Consider the following 19,897-nt stretch of genomic DNA (forward strand, 5'->3'; position numbering starts at 1 on the left):
CCCATCACCCTGTTACCCTCCCCTTTCCAGGGCAGCCTGAGAAAATTATGGGGCTTTGGGAATAGCCCTCAGGGTTTCCTTCCTGGCATCGAGGACCTGTTTCTCCAGTCTTCACAGCACCCAGTGCCACATTCAGGATGCATTAGACAGCTGCCTGGGTGGGTGGACACAGACACATGGAAAGCGTGTGTTACGTTAACGAGTCAGCAAGAGAAAAGGACGGGCAGCGCCCTGTGTGGTCAGTCCATGACAAGTCCAGCATATAGATCTGGCCAATGGCTCAGGCTGCAAGGACAGATATGTCCATCTGGTAACCAAAGGAGTTAGAGAAGGGAGCAGCAGGCTGGAGACCAGACCAGGTCCTTTCCTGCAGGGCCTACAAAGCTCGGGGGTGGGGGCCTCCTGCTGCCAAGTGTCCTAGTCTGAACCCAGCCTATAGTGACAGCATCCTTTGCCATGGGACGGCCCTTGATGAAACACTGTGGTTGCTGGGTCTCCAGCTGGTCCCTCGTGGGCATGTGCCCCTATTGTACCCTTTGGCCTCTTGCTGAAAATCCCCAGACAGACAGACTCAAGGGCTGGCTAGCCACGAAAGCTGCACTGATCTTCCATTTCCCCAGCCTGCTATAGAGGAGACACCTAGAGACAAGGCATTGTTTTACCAGGGATTCCTTCTCATGGGCTGCTCTTCATTCCCCAAGATGGAAATGCAACTTCCAGCCCCTGGGGGAGGCGACTGCCTCTCTTCGTGCTGGGAACAGGGAGAAGAAAAGCTGGACCCACTCCCTTCCCTTGCCTTCTGCTTCCCCCTTGCTCCTAAACAGCCTGGCGAGGTCTATGAACGTGGCACACCAGGGATGGCTGCACGTTACGCTAACCACACTGCTGAGTAACAGCAGGGCCTGAGATAAAGCGTGGGCATTAATATAGCAGAGTGGCAAAGTGCGGTACAGATCCCCACCTCTGGGATCCACATGGCAACGAGGCCTGCTACTGTGCCCAGCTATCGGAGTTGGCCCTTTAGCTCAAATAAGAGGCTTTGGGGCCAGACGTCCCAGGTTCAGTTCCGGCCAGCGATGGAACTGTAGGGTCGCTCCACAGAAACGAACGCTCCTTCAGAGCCTGCCTTGCTCTGCTTCTTGCTGAGTCCTGGCTGTTAGGGAAATGCCTAGGGGCGTGCTGCGGGAGGCCAGTCACACATATACAACAGTTGCTGTGGGGTGAGCAGGGACAATGTCACAGCCTCATTCCTAAAGATCCCCCTCAGCACGAGCCTCAGGGCTGGGAGTGGGCGGCTGGCCGAGCTCGGATCTACAGGTGGGTGGGACTCAGCATTTACCCCTGAGGAAAAGAAGGGGGGAAATTGTCTCAAAAACATCAAGGAGGAAGGGGGGGGGGGAATAAAAAAATCAGGGCTTGAGAAATAAACTCAGAGAAACACACAATTAAGACCCCGCAGGGAGTTTTATAGGCCAGCCTGGGCTTTCTTGCCCCTCTGTCCCAGCTCAACTGCATGGGAGAAGCCTGGGACCCAGCGCTGCGCTCAGCGAGGTGTGTACACAGCTACTTCCGTTCTCCCCCTCCCCCGCATAACTACAGCACGCTCGTGCGACAGACCGCAGCTTAGCAGAGCCTCGGTGAGCCCATAAATGCTTTTCCTGCTGCATAACTCTCCAGCCCCCTCCTGCCCCGACTGACCCAAAGGTCTTGCACCATCCCGGCATGGGAATGGATTCTTAGTTTTAGCAGATCTGAGACAGCAGAATTTGAATCCAGAGCACCCTGAAATCTGGGGTGTCCATGTTTGGGACTCATCTAAGGAAGCCATGTTCTTGCTAAAGCCCATTGCTCCTTTAAGGCAGAAGAATTTCTGGGCTTCCCATCACCTCACTGCCCTCAGGATCTCACGCCACACCTGGTCCTGAGCACCCAGCCCAGGCTAAACTCCCCCCAAAGTCCAGAGGGGCTGTGGCTGAGTATGAGGTGCGGGACAGCCTTCTTCTTTACGTAGAGGGCAGCAATCCCTTCCTTGAGAGGGAGGCAGGCCTAGTGGTTAGGGCAGGAGACAGGGAGTCAGGACTCCTGGGTTCTGCTCCAACCTCTAACAGTGGCTCACTGGGTGACTTTAGGCAAATCACTCAACTTCAGAGACTTGTTCCCCACCCACCACGAAATGGGTTTAATAATCCCTGCATGCCCCGCTCCCAGAGGGGCCTGCATGGCTCCTTCCCCACGTTCATAGAGTGCTCGTAGCTCCCTGCTCTCAACAGGTGCTTTTCCCCACTCTGGTCCAGGTCAACGCATGATTCTGTTCTATCGAGATTCTCGCACCAGGCTCATAATATCAGAGTATCACAAGGACCCCTTCCCTGGGGTTCAACCTGCATGACCACCATGACTCATGCACCCGCCTTTGTTGTTAGCTTGTCCTTTCACCCTCTATTTATTCACTGTTGCATATTCACTAAATCCTAGATTGTGAGCTCTCCAGGATGGGACTGTCTTTTTTCTTACTTATTTGCAAGTGCCTAGCACATCAGGACCCTGATCCCTGAGGCGGTCCTATGACCCTACTGCAATAGAAACAGCTATAATTTTTGTTCTAACAAAGTTCCACTTAAACCTTCGCCCTCCACTTGGCTGTTCCTGGAGTTCCTCCCTCCAGACTGCTCAGCCCACGCTCTGAATTATCTCTGTAGAGAACCCCTTGGACAGGAAGTACGACTTTGTGGTTAAGGCACTGGAGTGGGATGCAGGAGATCTGGGGCCAGTTCCCTGATCCACCAAGGATTTCATGTGTGACCCTGACCAAGTGAGGGAATCGCTCTGGGCTTCAACACTTGATCTGTAAAATGGGAAGATATTACCATTCTTCCACTCTTTGCCTGTTTAGGCCTGCACGCTCTTTGGGGCAGGGACTGTCTCTCACAGTGTCTGTGCGCATCTGGCACAAAAGGGGTTCAGTCTCAGATGGAGCCCCGCTATGGGCTACCATCCCCCTCAGTTCTGTATGCACTAATGAGGAATCTGCTCCTGTGAGTCTCCACTACCCACTTTGCCCTTCATCAGCCAGAAGGACACCTGCTACCAGCATGGGAGGTTTCAAGCAGACTCTGCCAGCCTGTTCCAGTCAGCAGGGAAATACTAGCCACCTGGCTATTATTCTAGAGGCTCTGTTGTGGGCATGGGGAAGGGGACAATACCAGGTAGAACAGGGATAAGGATTTTTGAGCGAGGCGGGAGTTCATTCAATTCAAAACAGCAGCAAATCGAATGAGGAAGAGGGTGAAACCCGGGAAAGGAGAACTTGGCCCAAAGAGGAGTGGTTCTCAGTGTGGAAATAAGTTAGAGCTTTAGTAACGGGCAGAGGGGCTCCCCACAGCCAGTATTTGCCATCCCAGCCCTGGCCTCAAGTTGTACCTTTCTGTCCCAGCCGGCTGTCACCACCTGACAGCTGTTCTGTGACCTCCGTAGGAAATAAGGTGGCAGCAGCCCTTGGCCTGGCATCACCTGGAGCTCTTATTGGCAGCCTGAGCAGAGGAGCCAAGGAGCAAATGGGTCACAGGGACATCCCTCTTGGCGCTCCTGAAGGGCCTTCTGTTAAGGTCAGGCAGCCAGAAACTCACCCTGCTGCTGCATCTGTCCCTAAACAGGCAGGGAGCATCTACAGTGTAAACAGAGTGACTCCAGGAGAGTCGATGGGGCTACCCTAGTGTACCCGAGGGGCCGGAGGTCTCCTTCCCCCGGACACCTTTGTTGCTCGGATGCTGCCAACAACTGTTCCCTGTGTCACAGCCCCGAGTCGCCACAAGCCCACTGGCTCAAAGGAGCACCCCTTCTGCGGGTGAGCTCGGTGGTTTGAGCATTGGCCTGCTAAACCCAGGGTTGTGAGTTCAATCCTTAAGGGGGCCATTTAGGGATCTGGGGCAAAAATTCAGGATTGGCCCTGCTTTGAGCAGGGGGTTGGACTAGATGACCTCCTGAGGTCCCTTCCAACCCTGATATTCTATGATAAGAAGGGGACAAGGGCAGGGTGGCGTCAAGCCTTTCACCCCCAGGACCACGGCCCTCCCCCGGGGGACAGATCCTGATCGTGCACCAGCATGAGACCAGAGCATCTGCAAAAGGGACCAGCCTGGGTCGCCAAAGGTCAGCATCTGAGCCCTTGCAAACATCAGCCCTTGGCTCTGAGCGTCTGATCCGGGCCCATTAAACACAGCCCCGTGACACGCAGAACAATCCACAGGCGCACACCCTTCCCACAAGAAAGAGGAAGTGCACTATTAGTAACGGCCTAAAGGAAAAGCACATTACAGGGGTAGCCATGGTAACCTCTTGCCACCCCCCCCCCCCCATCCCTTGCTCTCGCCTGCTGGCTGGGAAAAGCAGGATTTCCGCTGGAAGAAGAGCAATTCCCGGATCTGAGGGGCTGCAAAGGAGGAGGAAATCGGCCTAGGGGAGCAGGGGGGACGCACACATACAATCCAGAACTGGGCCCAGCGCGGGGAGGGGAAGTGAACCCCCTTCCCCACAGGCGGGGGGGCGGGGAAGGGACTTTGACAGGAAGCTGCAAGTTCCTGCTCCCAGCTGAGCCACCACCAGGAGTTAGTGCAGAGAAATAAACTCAGAAAAAACGGGACCAGAGACTGAGCTGAAGGCCCCTTTCCGAGACACAGAGTCAGCATCCCTTCTGGGGGCCCTTGGGATCCCACTCCCAGAGCTAATCTCCCCCCCCCACACACACAGCCAGGGGACAGTGATGCTGTGGGTGGTTCCAAGGACCAGTCGTCTCAGTGGCTGGGGATGGGAGGGTCACCATGCAAGCATTTTCCTGGATGGGGGCGGGGGGTTTGGAGATACAGCCCCCCACCCCCGAAAGGGTAAAATCATCTGAACTGCGAGGACTAAAGGGGTGTCTCCTGCCCGGGCATAGCCATAATAACAGGGCTGCCACCCGAATCATGGCTGGAAGGAAAGTGACACCCGCTTCATCCCCCCCCACCCCCCAGGTCCAGACCAGGCAGGAAAACAAGCCCTTTGCTTGTGCAACATCCTTCTGTTGATGCTGCCGATTAAGACCTAGCAAAGCGGAGCGGGGGCTTCGCTCCCCTCTGGCGCCGGGGACTAGGCCGGATTTACATGGGGGTCAGGGGGGGATCGGGGCGGCGGAGCCAGGAATTAAGCGAGCCTCGTTTGTTTCACCGGGGGAGAGCCCCAGGCAGCCCCCGGGGGTTGCAAGGAGGTCGCCTTCCTTCCTCCCCCGCATCCACGAACGAGCAGCCCCCAGGAAAAAGGGGGAGACACCAGCCCCCCCCCCCCTCAGCGTTTCTTATCCTGCCCCCCCCTCCATCCACCCCCCATCGCGCCGCAGCTCCCGGAGCGCGATGCCCATCCGAGGGGGATTCAGACAGATCCCCCCGCACATGCCCGCTTCCTGCGGGGAACCGGAGAGACCTCACCCCCCAGCTCGCTGGCTTCAAACACACGCAGCCCCCGCCGCCTCCCTCCATGGCCCTCGGCCCTGGCTGCGCCCCTCCCCGGGACTCGCCTTACCTTTGGCGCCTGCCGCGCGGCTCCCGCCTGCGGGCACCGGGCTGATCTGCCCCTTGGCAAGGGGGCGGGCAGGGCACAGCGCGCTGGAGGGTGCCTGCCCCTTTCCCCGTCTCTTCAGTCCTTCTTACCGGCGGGCAGCCCGCAGCCAGCCCCCTTCTGCTGCTCCCCCCGCTCAGCAAGGCTTAATTGGGCGAGTGGGAGCCAGAGCGCTCCGGGCTGCGAGCTTCACCCGTCCCAGCAAACCCTCCTCGGCTGGTGGACGAGCCCCCGCCGCTCGGTCCCACCCAGTCATTGATTGCGGCTGCCGGGGGTTCTGTCAATCAGGAGCTTCTCGGGGCTGGGGGGGGGGGGTTGAAAGTCCTTCCTGAGCGCACACCACCCCAATCACCTCCGGCTGCCCACGACAGGGGCAGATCGCAGAGCTCCTAACCCCTCCCTGCCCCACATCTCCCCTGCCCCGCGGGTCACTGGGGAGCTGCAGCTCTAGGGTCCCGCCGACCTGGCCCGGCCGGTGTCTTCTGAGGGCGAAGGGAGTTCGGGCGACCCAGCGCTGGGCATTGGCCGCAGCTGGGGGGCGGGGGGAGTGCCTGCCAATCAAACCATTCCAGGGTGTGGCTATATCAAAAACGAATAGATGGGCGGGGGGCTGAGGGAACCCTAGGACCACCTGTTAATGCGACCTCTGGGCACCGGGTAGGGTGACCAGACAGCAAGTGTGAAAAATCGGGAGGGGGTGGGGTGGAATAGCAGCCTATGTAAGAAAAAGCCCCAAATATCGGGACTGTCCCTATAAAATCGGGACATCTGGTCACCCTAGCACCTAGACCCAGCTCCTCAAAGGGATCCAGACCCCTAACTCCCATTGATTTCAAATGCATTCAAAAATCCCACGGATTTCAATGGGAGTTAGGCAGGATCAGACTCGGTAGCCCAGTTGCTTGTCTCTACTCTAGGAGTGAGCACCCGCTGCAAGAAACCCCACAATGGGTAACTGTGAAATAACCCGCTCACAGGTCCTTCCTAATGCCAGGTAGTTAGTGGCTGAGAGGTGAAGTGACTCCCCTAAGATTGCCGAGCAGGTCAGTGACCCCCATGATTCCCAATCCAGTGCCCAACCCACCTGGCTTGACCCCTTGGGAGAGCACGGGCTGAACGAGCGAAGGGGACTCCCCTCTCCACTTGTTGCTAGAGGACATGCCACCGGCACAGGTTTGAGGCACAGGAGTAGGGGGGCAGCACCTGGTGGGAGCTTGCCCAGGTGTGGTGCCCGTCCTGTAGAGAGCTGGGTGAATAACAGGGTCTCTCGGTTCACTGGTCATTCCAAAAGATTTAAAAAAAAATTAAAAAAGAAAGGTTTCAATTTGAACCAAAACCAAAAGTGCTGGAGATTTTCAGCACATCGAGGAGTCCAAAAACAATGTCAACTCAGGCTTTGTTGGACCCAAAATGAAATGTTTCATTTGGATTTTCTGCAGTGGATTTCAGTCCAGCTTCTGTCATGAGCACTGAGGCCCAGATTTCAGTGATAGCTAGAAGCCTGAATACCTTTGAGCATCTGGATCTAAACTCATTAAAGCCAACCTGTCATAAATATATGGGGAAGGGTAGCAACCTTTATATATGCAGTAGCATAAAATCCCTCCTTGGCAGCTGTACTGGTTCAGAGTGGGGTGGGGGAACCCTGGCATGGTGGCTGCGGTAGGATTTTAAGCTACCACATACATAAAGGTTGCTACCCTTCCCCCTATATTTATGACACAACCCAAAGTCCATAACAAACCAGTACAAATCACTCCCAAGCACTAATGCAATTCTTCCCCTTCCACTCTGGAAATGGGGTATCTTTCCTGCAAAGAAATATAGGAGGTGGGGGGGAAGGGAACTGATTCAAAACTGAATACAGGATGAAATCTCCCCCCCTCCCCCGCTCCAGGAGAGAGGCTATACAAAGGGGACTCACTGCTTAAGGGTACTTACAGGATGCAGATCCTTGGGCTGGTTCTCAGCACAGTGGGGGTGGGGTGATACCACTCAGAGAGGGCATGGAAAACAAGACCTTCATTGCACAATACAACCATCACCATCACAAATCAGTATTGCATCTTTCCCCCACAAGAATCTCAACACGCTTTGTAGGCCCATCTCTGCGCTGCAGCCACTTCTGGGGTGGAATGCAGCCGTTCTGTGTTAGCAGCCAGACAATGGTTATCTCTGGAGGGGAAGTGCAAAAGGATTTCCTTCGCCAGGACAGCAGTGGGAAGGTAGGTGTTTACCCAACCTCAGCCCTGACCAGTTTCACACCTCTGCAGGAAGTGCTTCTGGGGTTCTGATGAGTGCAAGGCCCCCAGGAGCCTTTTTGCACAGCTCTCTCCAAAGGCCTCGGGCAGCACAGCAGCCCCTGGACGGTTCAGAACCTGCCCGGAAGGAAGGACGCCACCAGCTGAATTGCCACCAGCGCTCCCCACGGCACCAAGGTTCAACCCGGCAGGTTCCCGGTCAGGCCCAGCTCTGCTCAGTGCCTGGGAGCTGGGACAGTCACAGCCCACCGTGCTGACACCTGGATGCTGGAGAAAACCAGTGAAAACCTCAGAGGCACTTCTGCAGAGGTGTGCAGCTGGTCAGAGCTGCGATTCAGTAACCACTCGGATGCTGGAGAAAACCAGTGAAAACACCCAGGCTGGAGCCCAGAGCTGCACTGCAGCAAACAGCTCCCATCCAGGCAGCCCCAATCTTAGACATGCCGACACCCCGACATAGACACGACCCAAGGACCCCAGCATTAGCAACCCCAGGCTCCAAAACGCCCAATGCCGCACTCAGAGGGGAGACCCTGCTGGCTTTAGGGGAGCCACTCTTGAGTTGCGAGGAGAATCAGGCCATTAGAAAACCATCAGAGCCAGGTGTGTCCTATTCCCTGCTCTGCCATTGACTAGCTGTGGGACCTTGGGCAAGTCACGTCCCTCCTCTGTGACTCGGTTTCCCTTCCTGCTCTTTCTCTGTCCTGTCTATTAGATTGTCAGCTGTTTGGGGAAGGGACTCTTACTATGGGCACGTTATTGCTGTAATGCTTAGGAGCACCAGTGACGGACCAGCCCCCATTGTGCCAGGCGCTGTACATTTTTATTGCTATTAGGTGTATTACGGTAATTCCTAGGCACCTCAGTCATGGACCAAGACCCCGTTGCACTAGGCGCTGCACAAAACACAGCACAAAAAGAAGGGCCCTACCCCCAGGGGCTAGCAGTCGACGCAGTAGGAAACAACGCCCCAGGGATGTGCATGGCGGGGCTCTCTGTGCATAGCTCCCGCCTTCCTTTTGCTCCACTTCCCCCCCCCGACCCCCCATTTTTCTGCAGGGGGGCTGTGGGTGGGCCGGTGAGGTCCCCTCTCCACAGCATTGCCCCATGGCCTGGGCCCGTGTGAAATTCCAGGCAGGCGGTCACACCGCTTGGAGCTGTGATAACTCGAAGGCAGCCCAGCTCCGTTGTGAACTGCGGAGTCAGGGGAAGGGGCAGCTGTCCCACCCAGACCCAGGGGCTGCCCCTTCCCTGGGGTTGCTCCAAACTCACGGTGCCTTGTGGAACAGTCCAGGGAGAACTCTGGAAGGGGCTCTTTTGGGGAGAAGGGGGTTAAGGGAAAGGGCTCCCCACACCCAGCCCTGCAGGGCTCCTCTGCTCCCCGCAGAAGGAGATTCGAATCACTTGTCTGGGGTGGGTAACTGAAAGAGGTGGCTGGTGCATGACTCCACAGCCGGACTCACCAGGCTCCCTCTTGGAAAAAAGGCTCTGCTGACAGCTGGAGGGGCTTTGATCTCTCCTCAAAGATGAACTGCTCACCTGGGGAAACTCTGAGCAGGTGCCCTTGCCTGCCTGCACCAGGAACTCCTGAAAGGCCAGGTGCAGTTGTGGAGAGTGCCTGAGCCGTGGCTCTCTTCCCCTGTCCCAGATGGGGGCTGTTTGTTTCATTCACTAATAGAATCAACGGAGGAGACAGAGTGGAGACACAAGTCTGATCCCGCTGGCCTTGGGTTATACCCCTGAGTTAGACCTGTCTGAGTGAGAAGAGAATCAGGCCATTAGAAAACCATCAGAGGCAGTGTGACCCCCACTGCACTGGGTGACAGGACACCTGAGGCCTATTTCCTGCTCTGCCACTGACTAGCTGAGTGACCTTAGACAAGTCACTTCCCCGCTCTGTGCCTCAGTTTCCCCTCCTGCTCTTTGTCTGTCTGGCCTATTTAGATTGTCAGCAGTTTGGAGCAGGGGCACTAACTATGGGCACATACAGTGCCTAGCACCCTGATCTATATTAGGTCCTAATCTGCTCCCCAATACTGCAGTAATGGGGGTAACTCACACGCTTAAATATATTCAGCTTCACTACACCCTGGTGAGCTATTAGCCTCATATCACAGCTAGGGAAACAGAGGCACAGAGCAACTAAGTGACTTGCCCAAGGTCAGCAGCAAAGCTGGGTACTGAACCCAGGTTGCCAGAGTCCCAGGTGAGAACACTAACCACTGGGCCATCCTTTCTCCTGAGTTCAGCTGGAGCCTCTTGATGGCCACACACAATTACTAATGACAATAGCTCCTAAATCAGTGTTCATAACAAAGGATCCCAAAGCCCTTTGCAACCCAGGCACTCAGGAATCACCCCACATCACTCTGTGACACAGCACCTCGCCCTTTTTAAACTCTGACTGTTGCAGAGGGAAGACGATGCCCAACCCCCTGTAGCCCAAAAGGGGCGGGGATGACTGGGACATCCCGGGGAATGTTATGGGGTGATGCGTGAGTTAGACTGCCTTAGACCTCCTCCTACCCACGTGCGGATGGGTAATGGAACTGACCGGCTGTGGACGCACTGGGAGAACAGTCCGAAAGCTCATTCTGCCAGCAATGGGGTCAGTTAGGTGCATTGTTTGGCCAGCAGCATGCTCCCGATGTCACCCCATGTTCTGAGCCAGACCTGGTGTAAATGGGCGCTGGGTGCCATGGAGCCATGCTGCTTGACACCAGCCTGGCCTTCTGACTTGGGTGCAGGGGATGTTCCGGTTCCGCCCATGGGGAATAACTGGAGAATAACAGGGCTCAGCCCGAGAGTGTCAGCACGTGTCTCGGGCCAGAGCAGAGGGGCAGCAGGGGGGTCAGGGCACGGCCCAGAGCTCTGTTACTCAGCAGGGCACGGTCCGGCGTGCGGACAGAGCTGGGCTTTGAAAAGGAGCCTGCGAGTGGGCCGGGAGCCCGGAGACTTTGGAGGAAGAGGCGTGCAAAACTGCCCTTGGAAAAGGGCACTTCAGAAAACGCTGAGTTGGGAGAGGCGGGGTGGGCTCAGGGCTAAGGCAGGGACCAGGCCTCCGGAGCAAGTCAGCGAGCTCCGAACAGTTCTACTAGACGAGCTTCATGAGCTCGAATCAGCCTCCCAGCCTGCACCCAGAGCCAAGAGGCCATGGACTAAACTCTCTGTTTATCCCTAGAGGCAGCACCTCCAGGGCAGGGCGGAGACCCACTGGCAGGACAACACAGGCAAAGCTGCATCTGTGACGAAGTGGGCCTGTTCTTAATGTTTCCTCCGAATATTGTGGGGGTGCCTCAGTTCCCCCCTATGCAGTTCTTAAGTATCTAGGTGGTGGGGTAAGGGTGTATGATCATTGCAGAGCCCTAGAGGGCAGGTGTGTGCAGGGGTCTGGACACAGAGAATGGCCAACACCCTGTTTCCTGGCAACTGATGGCCTGGGCCCTTCCCCCCCTGCAAGGTGAAAGCTGAAGGGTTGGAGAACAAAGGAATCAGGTGCCCTCCTGGCCCCGGAAAGGAACAAAGCCCAGAGGAGGAGGGGCTGGAGGCAGTTTCAGTTTGGGGCTGGCTGGGACATGGAGTGAAGTGCAGACGTGGTTGTCTGGCTCACTGCCCCCAAAATGGACCCAGCTGAGGGGTCCCGTTCTCTGCACCTGCAAGCTCTGTTTTAGACCATGTTCCTGTCGTCTAATAAACCTTCTGTTTTACTGGCTGGCTGAGAGTCACGTCTGACTGCGAAGTTGGGGTGCCGGACCCTCTGGCTTCCCCAGGAGCCCCGCCTGAGCGGACTCGCTGGGGGAAGCGCACGGAGGGGCAGAGGATGCTGAATGCTCCGAGGTCAGACCCAGGAAGGTGGAAGCTGTGTGAGCTGTGTGTCCTGAAGACAGGCTGCTCAGAGAAAGGCGACTGCCCCAGAGTCCTGACTGGCTTCATGGGGAGCAGTTCCAGAGCATCGCCCAGGGACTCCGTGACAACTGGTGGCAGCGGTGGGATGTACTGCACCCCGTGGATGGCGCTTCCTGCAGTAAGTGACTGGGGAGCAGTAACACGAAGGGGGATTGCCGAGGACCAGGCCTGCTGAAGGCTCAGAGAGGAGCGGTTTCGGGGGGCGGTTAACCCCTGGGAGTGTGTGACCAGCGAGAAGGACTGTGCAGTAATGGGGTCCCCCTGGGGACTGCAGTGAGCAGTCTCAGGGGCGGAGGAGCCTGCAGCTTGGCCCGGGGAGAGAGAAGGACTTTTGCAGTAACAGGGTTCCCCTGGGGATTGCAGCAAGCAGTCCAAGGGGCGGAGGAGTCTGCAGCTCGACCCTGGCAAAGAGGTGGTGACCTCGAGAAGGGCTGGCACACTAGGGGTTCTCCCTGGAAACCGTGGGGAGCTGAGAACACACGGGCCTGTGAGTCCACAACAACTTGGGAGGAGCGGAGTGATGGCCTGTCCCCGTCTCCTTAAGAAGGACATTGTAACCCTGTGCAAAAAGAGAGGGTTGAGCGTTGGAAAGTTCACCAAAGCAGAGTTAATCGTGCAGCTGGAGGAGGATGACCGCTCTAAGGAACAGATTCCTGACCCCAACTGGGGCTATAGCAGGATCTGGGAGCAGCTGGAGTGGGAGCCAGGCATCGCCAAGACTCCTGTCCCCGACCAGATGGGGGTCTTCACGATCGGGTTCCCCATCGGGGGATCGAGACGGACGGGATTGGAGCTGAGTCCGAGAGAGCAAGAGGACCATGGGAGACAGCGAGAGCCCGAGAAAGAGCTGCAGAAGCAGCAGCAGCATGAACTGGCGGTGGTGGGGCGGAGAGGCCTAGGGGACCTCCCCAGGGTGAGTGGGGATAGATCCCGGGGGGCCAGTTCCGCAGGGAACCTCGAGACTAAATTGCTGCCCCTAGTTAAGGGGGGGGGTGTGTGGATGCCACCTCACTGCCTTTGAGCAGGCTGGCGATTTGAACCAAGGGGACCCTGCAGAAAAGCCCCGGTGTCTAGCTCCCTTGCTGGGTCCCAAGGCCATAGTCTCCATCAGCCAGATGGGTGGGGAGGTGGACACGCTCCCACTCCTGACCCCAACCTATATATCTGTGTGGAGTTTCCTGGGGCCAGGCCCCTCGGACCCCCAGTGGGAGCGGAAGGTGATGGTCGATGGGGAGACATTCCTGGGGTGGCCAGACCCTGAGACAGAGAGAACTGGTGTCAGACCCTGGGTGGTGCAGCCTCAGAGGCTGAGGGCCTGTGTGAGCTGGGTGAGGGTCCCAGGGACGAAGCCCCTCGCCTTCCCTATGGCCCAGATCCCTGTGCAGACCCAGGAGGAGTGGGGCTGGCTGGTCGTTGGGGTGCCCCAGGACACCAGCTGCTAGACCCTGTTGTGGGGTGACTGTGTCTCTTTGGGACAGGATCCAGGCCCTGTTCCTGTAACTGCCAAGGGTTTGAATTTGAATCCAGGGAACCAATCGGTGGAGAGGGAAATGGTCAGTGAAAATGCAGATGACCTGGCTGGCAGCAGGGAGGAGCCCCTAGGCTCAGGCTACCTGCCTGCCTGTAACCAGACCCCTGGGGCTGGGTGGGACAGAGAGATGCTCCCTGCCCCCTTGCACACCAGAGCGGGGACTCTCGCTGGCTCTGATGCACTGAGGAAAGCAGCGAGCTCGCTGCCTGCCCCCACTGGGACAGCAAGGGCAGTGCTGAGCACAGTGGGAGCTGAGACCCCAGCTGAGTGGGGGGAGACACAGGCAGGGCAGGGGATCTGTGGGGAGTGGCAAGGTGCTTGGTAAGGAAAGTCTGGATGAGCCTAGGCAGCCTTGTGATCTGATGGCTGTGTCCAGTCAGCAGGGTGGGAAGGCGAGGAGAGTGGAAGATGAGAGTCCCTGGACCTTACCTGTTAGCTGGGTGGAGAATTGGGACAGTGAAGGAAATGGGTCTCTGTCTGTCAGGGGTATTGACTTGCCTATGGAGGGAGCTACCCTGATCTCCAAGCAGTTGTCTGTGACCAGCCTTGTGTGCTGGGACAAAGGGAATGAGATCCCAACCTGTGTGTCTGGTAAAGGAGAAAGTGTGTCCGGCTCTTCTTGGTCTGTGGAGCAAACAGAACGGGCCTTTCAGCCTGTGATGGTTGAGGGTCGTGCAGTTGTCTCAGAGCTGGTTCTGGATTCAGCTAAAGCCCAGGAAGGGAAGGGTCCTAAGTTTGTGTCTGCTCGGGAGAATGGCCCTGTAACTAGGTCGCATCCAGTTAGTGTCTATGTAAAATCCCGAGACCAGACAATTCTGGTTCTTGTATTTTGCCTGTTGCTAGTGTGTTGTTGGAAAGGGTGGAGCAACTCTGTCTAATCAGGGTGAGATCCTAGCCAGGGCACAAGGAGAGCATGAAGGTGTGTGATTGTGTTACCTACTGAGGGTGTGGAAACCTGTAGCAAGGAGGAAAAGATTCCTGAACTTGTGTGTGGCAAAGGGAAGGAGAAGGCTTCTAACCTTTTATCTAGAAAGTCTGTAAGTTTGCCTGAAAGGGGATTGTGTAGGAATCCGCCTGATGGGCCAGAGGTGATTCTGGATGTAAGGGAGACCCAGAAAGAGTCTGTTGTTGCTCAGGAAAGTGTTCCCCTAGAGCAAGCCCTAGGTAAAGAGGGTAAGAGCAGAATTTCTGGGAGGGGTGAATTGTTGCATAGAAAAGCCCTCGAGAAAGGAATCCTCATGGAGTCTTTGCAAGCAGTTTACTGCAACTGAAGGGTGTGAAAATGATTTAATCAAGAAAGTTTCAGTTCCTAACAGCCAGAAATTTTCTGTTGTAAATGGATCCACTGACTTTCCTGTTGAAAGATCCAGTGTGGATAGCTTTGAGAAGGTCTCAGATGGAGTGAAAGCTGTTAAGAAAGGTATACCGTCCTATAACCAAGTGGCTGTGTTTGGCCAGCTTGTTGGGGAGACAAGGTTGTGGAGAAAGGGATGTCTCCATGCTAGTTCTGTAAGTGAACAGTATGTGGCCCAGGTCAAGATGGGGGCCCTTGACCAAGAGAGCCCGAATTGCAGCCCTCCAGACTGGAGCTCTGGGAGAAAACCCAATCCCAGTTTGACCCCCTGGGGTTTTGGGGTGGCCAAAGGGCATGGGCTGCAGAAACCTTCCCACATGCAGCCTGCTAGTGCTATCGACCACCCCCGACCTAAGGGAGGGCGTGAAACTGGAAGGGCCTGGTGTTAACTCCTACCAAGGAATGGGAGAGATGCTGGGGCATCCATGGGAACGTTGGTGGCTTCGAACTTCCCCAGGTCACCGGGTAAAGTGACCCCGCTCAGTTCGATCTCGAAGGGGGGAGAGATGTGACGAAGTGGGCCTGTTCTTAATGTTTCCTCCGAATATTGTGGGGGTGCCTCAGTTCCCCCCTATGCAGTTCTTAAGTATCTAGGTGGTGGGGTAAGGGTGTATGATCATTGCAGAGCCCTAGAGGGCAGGTGTGTGCAGGGGTCTGGACACAGAGAATGGCCAACACCCTGTTTCCTGGCAACTGATGGCCTGGGCCCTTCCCCCCCTGCAAGGTGAAAGCTGAAGGGTTGGAGAACAAAGGAATCAGGTGCCCTCCTGGCCCCGGAAAGGAACAAAGCCCAGAGGAGGAGGGGCTGGAGGCAGTTTCAGTTTGGGGCTGGCTGGGACATGGAGTGAAGTGCAGACGTGGTTGTCTGGCTCACTGCCCCCAAAATGGACCCAGCTGAGGGGTCCCGTTCTCTGCACCTGCAAGCTCTGTTTTAGACCATGTTCCTGTCGTCTAATAAACCTTCTGTTTTACTGGCTGGCTGAGAGTCACGTCTGACTGCGAAGTTGGGGTGCCGGACCCTCTGGCTTCCCCAGGAGCCCCGCCTGAGCGGACTCGCTGGGGGAAGCGCACGGAGGGGCAGAGGATGCTGAATGCTCCGAGGTCAGACCCAGGAAGGTGGAAGCTGTGTGAGCTGTGTGTCCTGAAGACAGGCTGCTCAGAGAAAGGCGACTGCCCCAGAGTCCTGACTGGCTTCATGGGGAGCAGTTCCAGAGCATCGCCCAGGGACTCCGTGACAGCATCCCCTGCTCCGTCCAGCTCCAGTCCCTTCCAGATGTGCTAAACTCCCTGTAAAAACACCCGGGGGCCCTGGGAACCATGGAGTCGGCATGGAAACCCAGGACGATTGGCAGCTGGGCCAGGCTGTGAGCCTTTAGCCGTGCAGGAGAAGGCTTAGGCCTTGTGACTTGAAGGGGATCACAAGCAGGGGCTGCTCACCCCAGTTCTCCCCTTCCAGCACCCCGAGGCCGCTGGGAGGGAATGGGAGTGCGGGGAGGGGAAGCATTGCAAAACAGAAGTCGGCTGCAGTGTGAACAAACCAAGTCCCTGATTCTGTTTTTGGGCGAGCTGGGGAGAGGAACCTGCTGCTGATCAGCCTGAAGATGCGTGCACTTACCACATTTCCAGCTTCAAAATAACCCCAGTGACCAGCGCTGTATACATCCCCTCCCCCAGCCCAATTCTGGCTGCTGTCTCCCTGTCTGCCGAGACGATCCAGCCTCTGGGACTAGAACACGAGGCGCCGGGGTATTTTCGGCACTAATCAGGTGCTATTTTTTGCACGCCTGGTGGTTATTTTTAGGGGTGCGGTTTAAAGACCTGTATGGCAAATGTGAAGCCGGTGCAAAGAGCCCCAGGACTGCTGCTACCTCATGAGCTCACAGAGAGGGACTCTGAGCCTGTCCCATAGCCCTCCTGCCTACAGGGGTAGAATCATAGAAGATCAGGGTTGGAAGAGATCTCAGGAGGTATCTAGTCCAACCCCCTGCTCAAAGCAGGACCAACACCAACTAAATCATCCCAGCCAGGGCTTTGTCAAGCTGGACCTTAAAAACCTCTAAGGCAGCTAAAGGTTCCGGATGAGTCCCCCCCCCTCCCGCCTCAGACAGCATTTCTGGAGCATCAGCTTCTGCATTCGCCTCCCTGTTCTACTTCCTGTTACCCCATTACCTCTGTGTCCTGTCCCTTGTTGCGGATGGCTGCCACTCTCCATTGCAGCGGTGCTGCGGCTGTGTATATACCAAGGTGCTGGGATTTGCAAAGGACCCTGAGGCCAAGAATTTCAGACGTGACTAGTGATCTGGGAGGTGCCTGAATTTTTGGGTCCCAACCTGAGTCACTGTAAAGGGACCTGGATTTCCAGAAAGAGCCCTCTGAAAAATCAGCCCCCTCGAAAGGGTCTCCAGCTGGGAGCCCAGAAGCTGAGGCCCCCGAAGTTAGTCAAGGTTGAAAATCTTGGAGCTGCCTGATTCCCCTAGGCACTTTAGCAAAGTGCTGCATGCCCTGAAGCTCCAGTGGACTGCAAGGTGCTCAGCACCTTTGCAAATCAGACCACTTATCAAGGGGCCTCAACAGGGACCAAGGAGTCTGCCACTAGGCCTCTGGGGTTGAAAACCTTGGCCCAGGTTTAGAAAGCGCGTTGGGATTGGAAGGCCTGATAATAAACCTAAGATAGACACTAGAGTGGCTAGAAGAGACCATGAGATCATCTGGTACGACCTTTCGGATAGCAGCACGGGCCAGTTCATTCCACCCACATACCTCTATTGGGAGAGACCAAGGTGCCACCGATGCCCGGCAGCGCACTGCATCTCTTTGCTCAGCAGCAGACCCGTGAGCCTCGGTGGAATGGATAGCAAAGCAGGACCAGCGTCAATGTAGCCCCCATATTCAGCGGCTGGTGTCGTTTTAGCAGGCCTGGAGCTCGGCAGCAGGTCATAGGAGAGATCCCTTCTACTTCATGCCACACAATAGGAAGGGGCTGGACCTTCATTCACACAGGAAGGAGTTTGTGTTGCAACCGAGTTAACAGCTGGGGTGCATTGCAACATCCACTTGCAGGAAGCCTGCGATCTGCTGTGGCAGGGAAGCCATGGGGAAGCGGGGGAAGGTGGGGTTCATTCACCCCCTCCCCCCCACAAGGGCATGGTTGTCTACACACTCAGGTGCTGGCCATGCTAGGTGAACAAGTCTTGCAGAAGGTTAGGCCTTGAGCTTGCAGCTGTGCAATGGCTTGGCACCTCACACCGCTGCTCCAGGACTCATACAAGTAGGTTGCCATAGCAGGGAGCCAGGGTTTTGCTCGGCTCTGGGTTACACCATACCCAGTGTGGATGAGACGCCACCGGCCTTGCAGGTGCACTGGGTCAGCCAGTTCTCCTAACTCCATCGCACACTCCACAGCTGCCTCCCAAACCTCCCGGCGACAGCGCAGGGCACTGTGGGAGCAGCTCTCCTGCAGGAGCTGGGAGATCCCGCCGGGCTGGGATGCCCCATGGAAAGCATTTGGGTGCACGCCAGCTGGTGCTGGAATGCCCGGGGCCCTGAGTCTTCACTGCCCTGCCCTGTGTGCCGGCATTTCCACTGTAAGTGCCATAGGCAGAGCTCACCACACGCTCTCCCCCAGGGTGGTGCTTTACTCCCCCTATACACGGGCACCGGAGGCTCCACAGTGGCGAATCAGGCCCCACACTTGTGGGTGGCATGGAGCAATGCTGGCTGCAGGAAGGGGTCCCGTGCTGGTGGGGGCGGTGGGATCAGAGGGCCCAGCTGATCCCAGCCCTTTGTCCGAGACGAGTCCCTACGCTAATTTAGTGCTCAGTGGCATCACCCTCTCCCCAGAGCAGCTCTGAGGCCCTGTGTTTTCGATCAGCCCAGGCCAGGATTAGCTTTAACCCAAGCCAGGGGACGAGGCTTTGTGGCTGCAGCATGTCCTAAGAAGAGCCATGTGCCTTCATTCCAGTACAGCACCTGCAGCTGCCGTGAGGCAGCACCCCAAGGACGACCCACCCGGTGTTTGCGACTGAGCAGGTGCTAGTCTCCTGTCCCCGTCAGCACTGGCCGGCGCCCCCAGCAGGCCCGGAGCCGGTTTGTGAAGGGCGTGGGAAGCGTCTGAGATGAAGAGGTGCTATTGTAGCCAGCAGATCCCTTCGCGCCGGCCTCTCCAGGCTCCTGCTGAGCTCTGGGGGGATTCTGGCTCTTCGGCACCGGGAACAAACCCTGCCTGGCTGCCCGTCTGTGACTGGGGGCAGCACTGGTCAGTGAGCCACAGAGGACTGCCTGGAGGACTGCCTAGCTGGGGGATGGGGAAGTGTGCGTAGAGCAGGAACCCAGCTAACCACTTGCTGCTTCTTATCAGTGTCTGCACAAGATTGAGGAGAGGAGGGTGCATTTCCACCTCAGACACTTGCATGAGACCCAGGGCCGAGGCTGGCCCAGCTTCCTCATTCAGCCTCGGCTCTGGTGACAACACCAGAGTGCTGAGGGGCTGCAGCCTGGCTCAGGGGGAGCGTGTCAGGGAGGAGGCAAAAGGCAAGAGCCCAGTTGCACTAACCGCCTCCCAGCAGAGTTCTTGCACCAGGGCCGTGTGATCTGTGGTGGGCGGCAGCTGGGCTTAAGGGACTGAAAGGTCTTTGGGAGTTCAGCAGGGAGCTATGGGACCCGTTGGGCGTGACACGTGGTGGCCAGCAGCTTTCAGCTTCGCGGGGTCACTCCCTGCTGGCCTGGCACGCCCAGCAAGGGCTCACTCGGCCTTTTCATAGGGCAAAGAGGGATATGGCTGCTCCCAGGTGGAGCTGGGGATGCGGGTGTTGCAGGGGTCCCGACTCAGACCCAGACAGAAGGCTGGCACATTCACCAAGGGGCATGGCTACATTCAGAGGCCATGAGCTACTGGGCAGATGGTACCCACTCGGCACTGCCAAGGGGGGACGTGGCCAAGGGAGGACAGCCTTCACTCCCACGCCCAGAGAGAGCAGTGATTGGCTGACATTCTGACATCACTGGAGGAATTGCCATGTCCACCCAATCAGAAGAGAGCAACTGGCCATCGTTGTCCCCTTTGGGTCTGGATGTGCTACTGTGCCTCAGTTTCCCTCTGGCTGGCCGCAAGAAAGTGAGCTCTTTACTCCAGCTGCAATGACTTCAGTCCTGGCCCCCAGCGTTGGGGAGGGAGAAGCTCATTTGTGAAGCCAGGAGCACTTGCCCAGTTGATGACCGTCATGCAGACCCCCACACGGCTGCCATTCCAATGCCAGG

The 19,897-nt window shown here is 56.9% G+C and overlaps 1 protein-coding gene across 3 annotated transcripts in view; it reads right to left on the reverse strand.

Annotated features, from left to right (window-relative positions):
* The window catches only part of FGR (FGR proto-oncogene, Src family tyrosine kinase), a 61,035-nt gene extending 43,456 nt beyond the window's left edge, over positions 1 to 17,579 (reverse strand). Inside the window, exon 1 of one of the 3 annotated variants that reach the window (XM_048826212.2) lies at positions 17,402 to 17,579. The gene's annotated coding sequence lies outside the window, so the exon portion shown is untranslated. Of the gene's footprint in view, positions 1 to 5,553; positions 6,092 to 17,401 lie in introns of those variants that run through there. The other 2 variants (XM_048826213.2, XM_048826211.2) reach the window with 2 other exon arrangements.
* Positions 17,580 to 19,897: the final 2,318 nt, after the last annotated feature.

This window comes from Caretta caretta, chromosome 19, assembly GCF_965140235.1.
Source record: "Caretta caretta isolate rCarCar2 chromosome 19, rCarCar1.hap1, whole genome shotgun sequence".
NCBI classification, from domain to species: Eukaryota; Metazoa; Chordata; order Testudines; family Cheloniidae; genus Caretta; species Caretta caretta.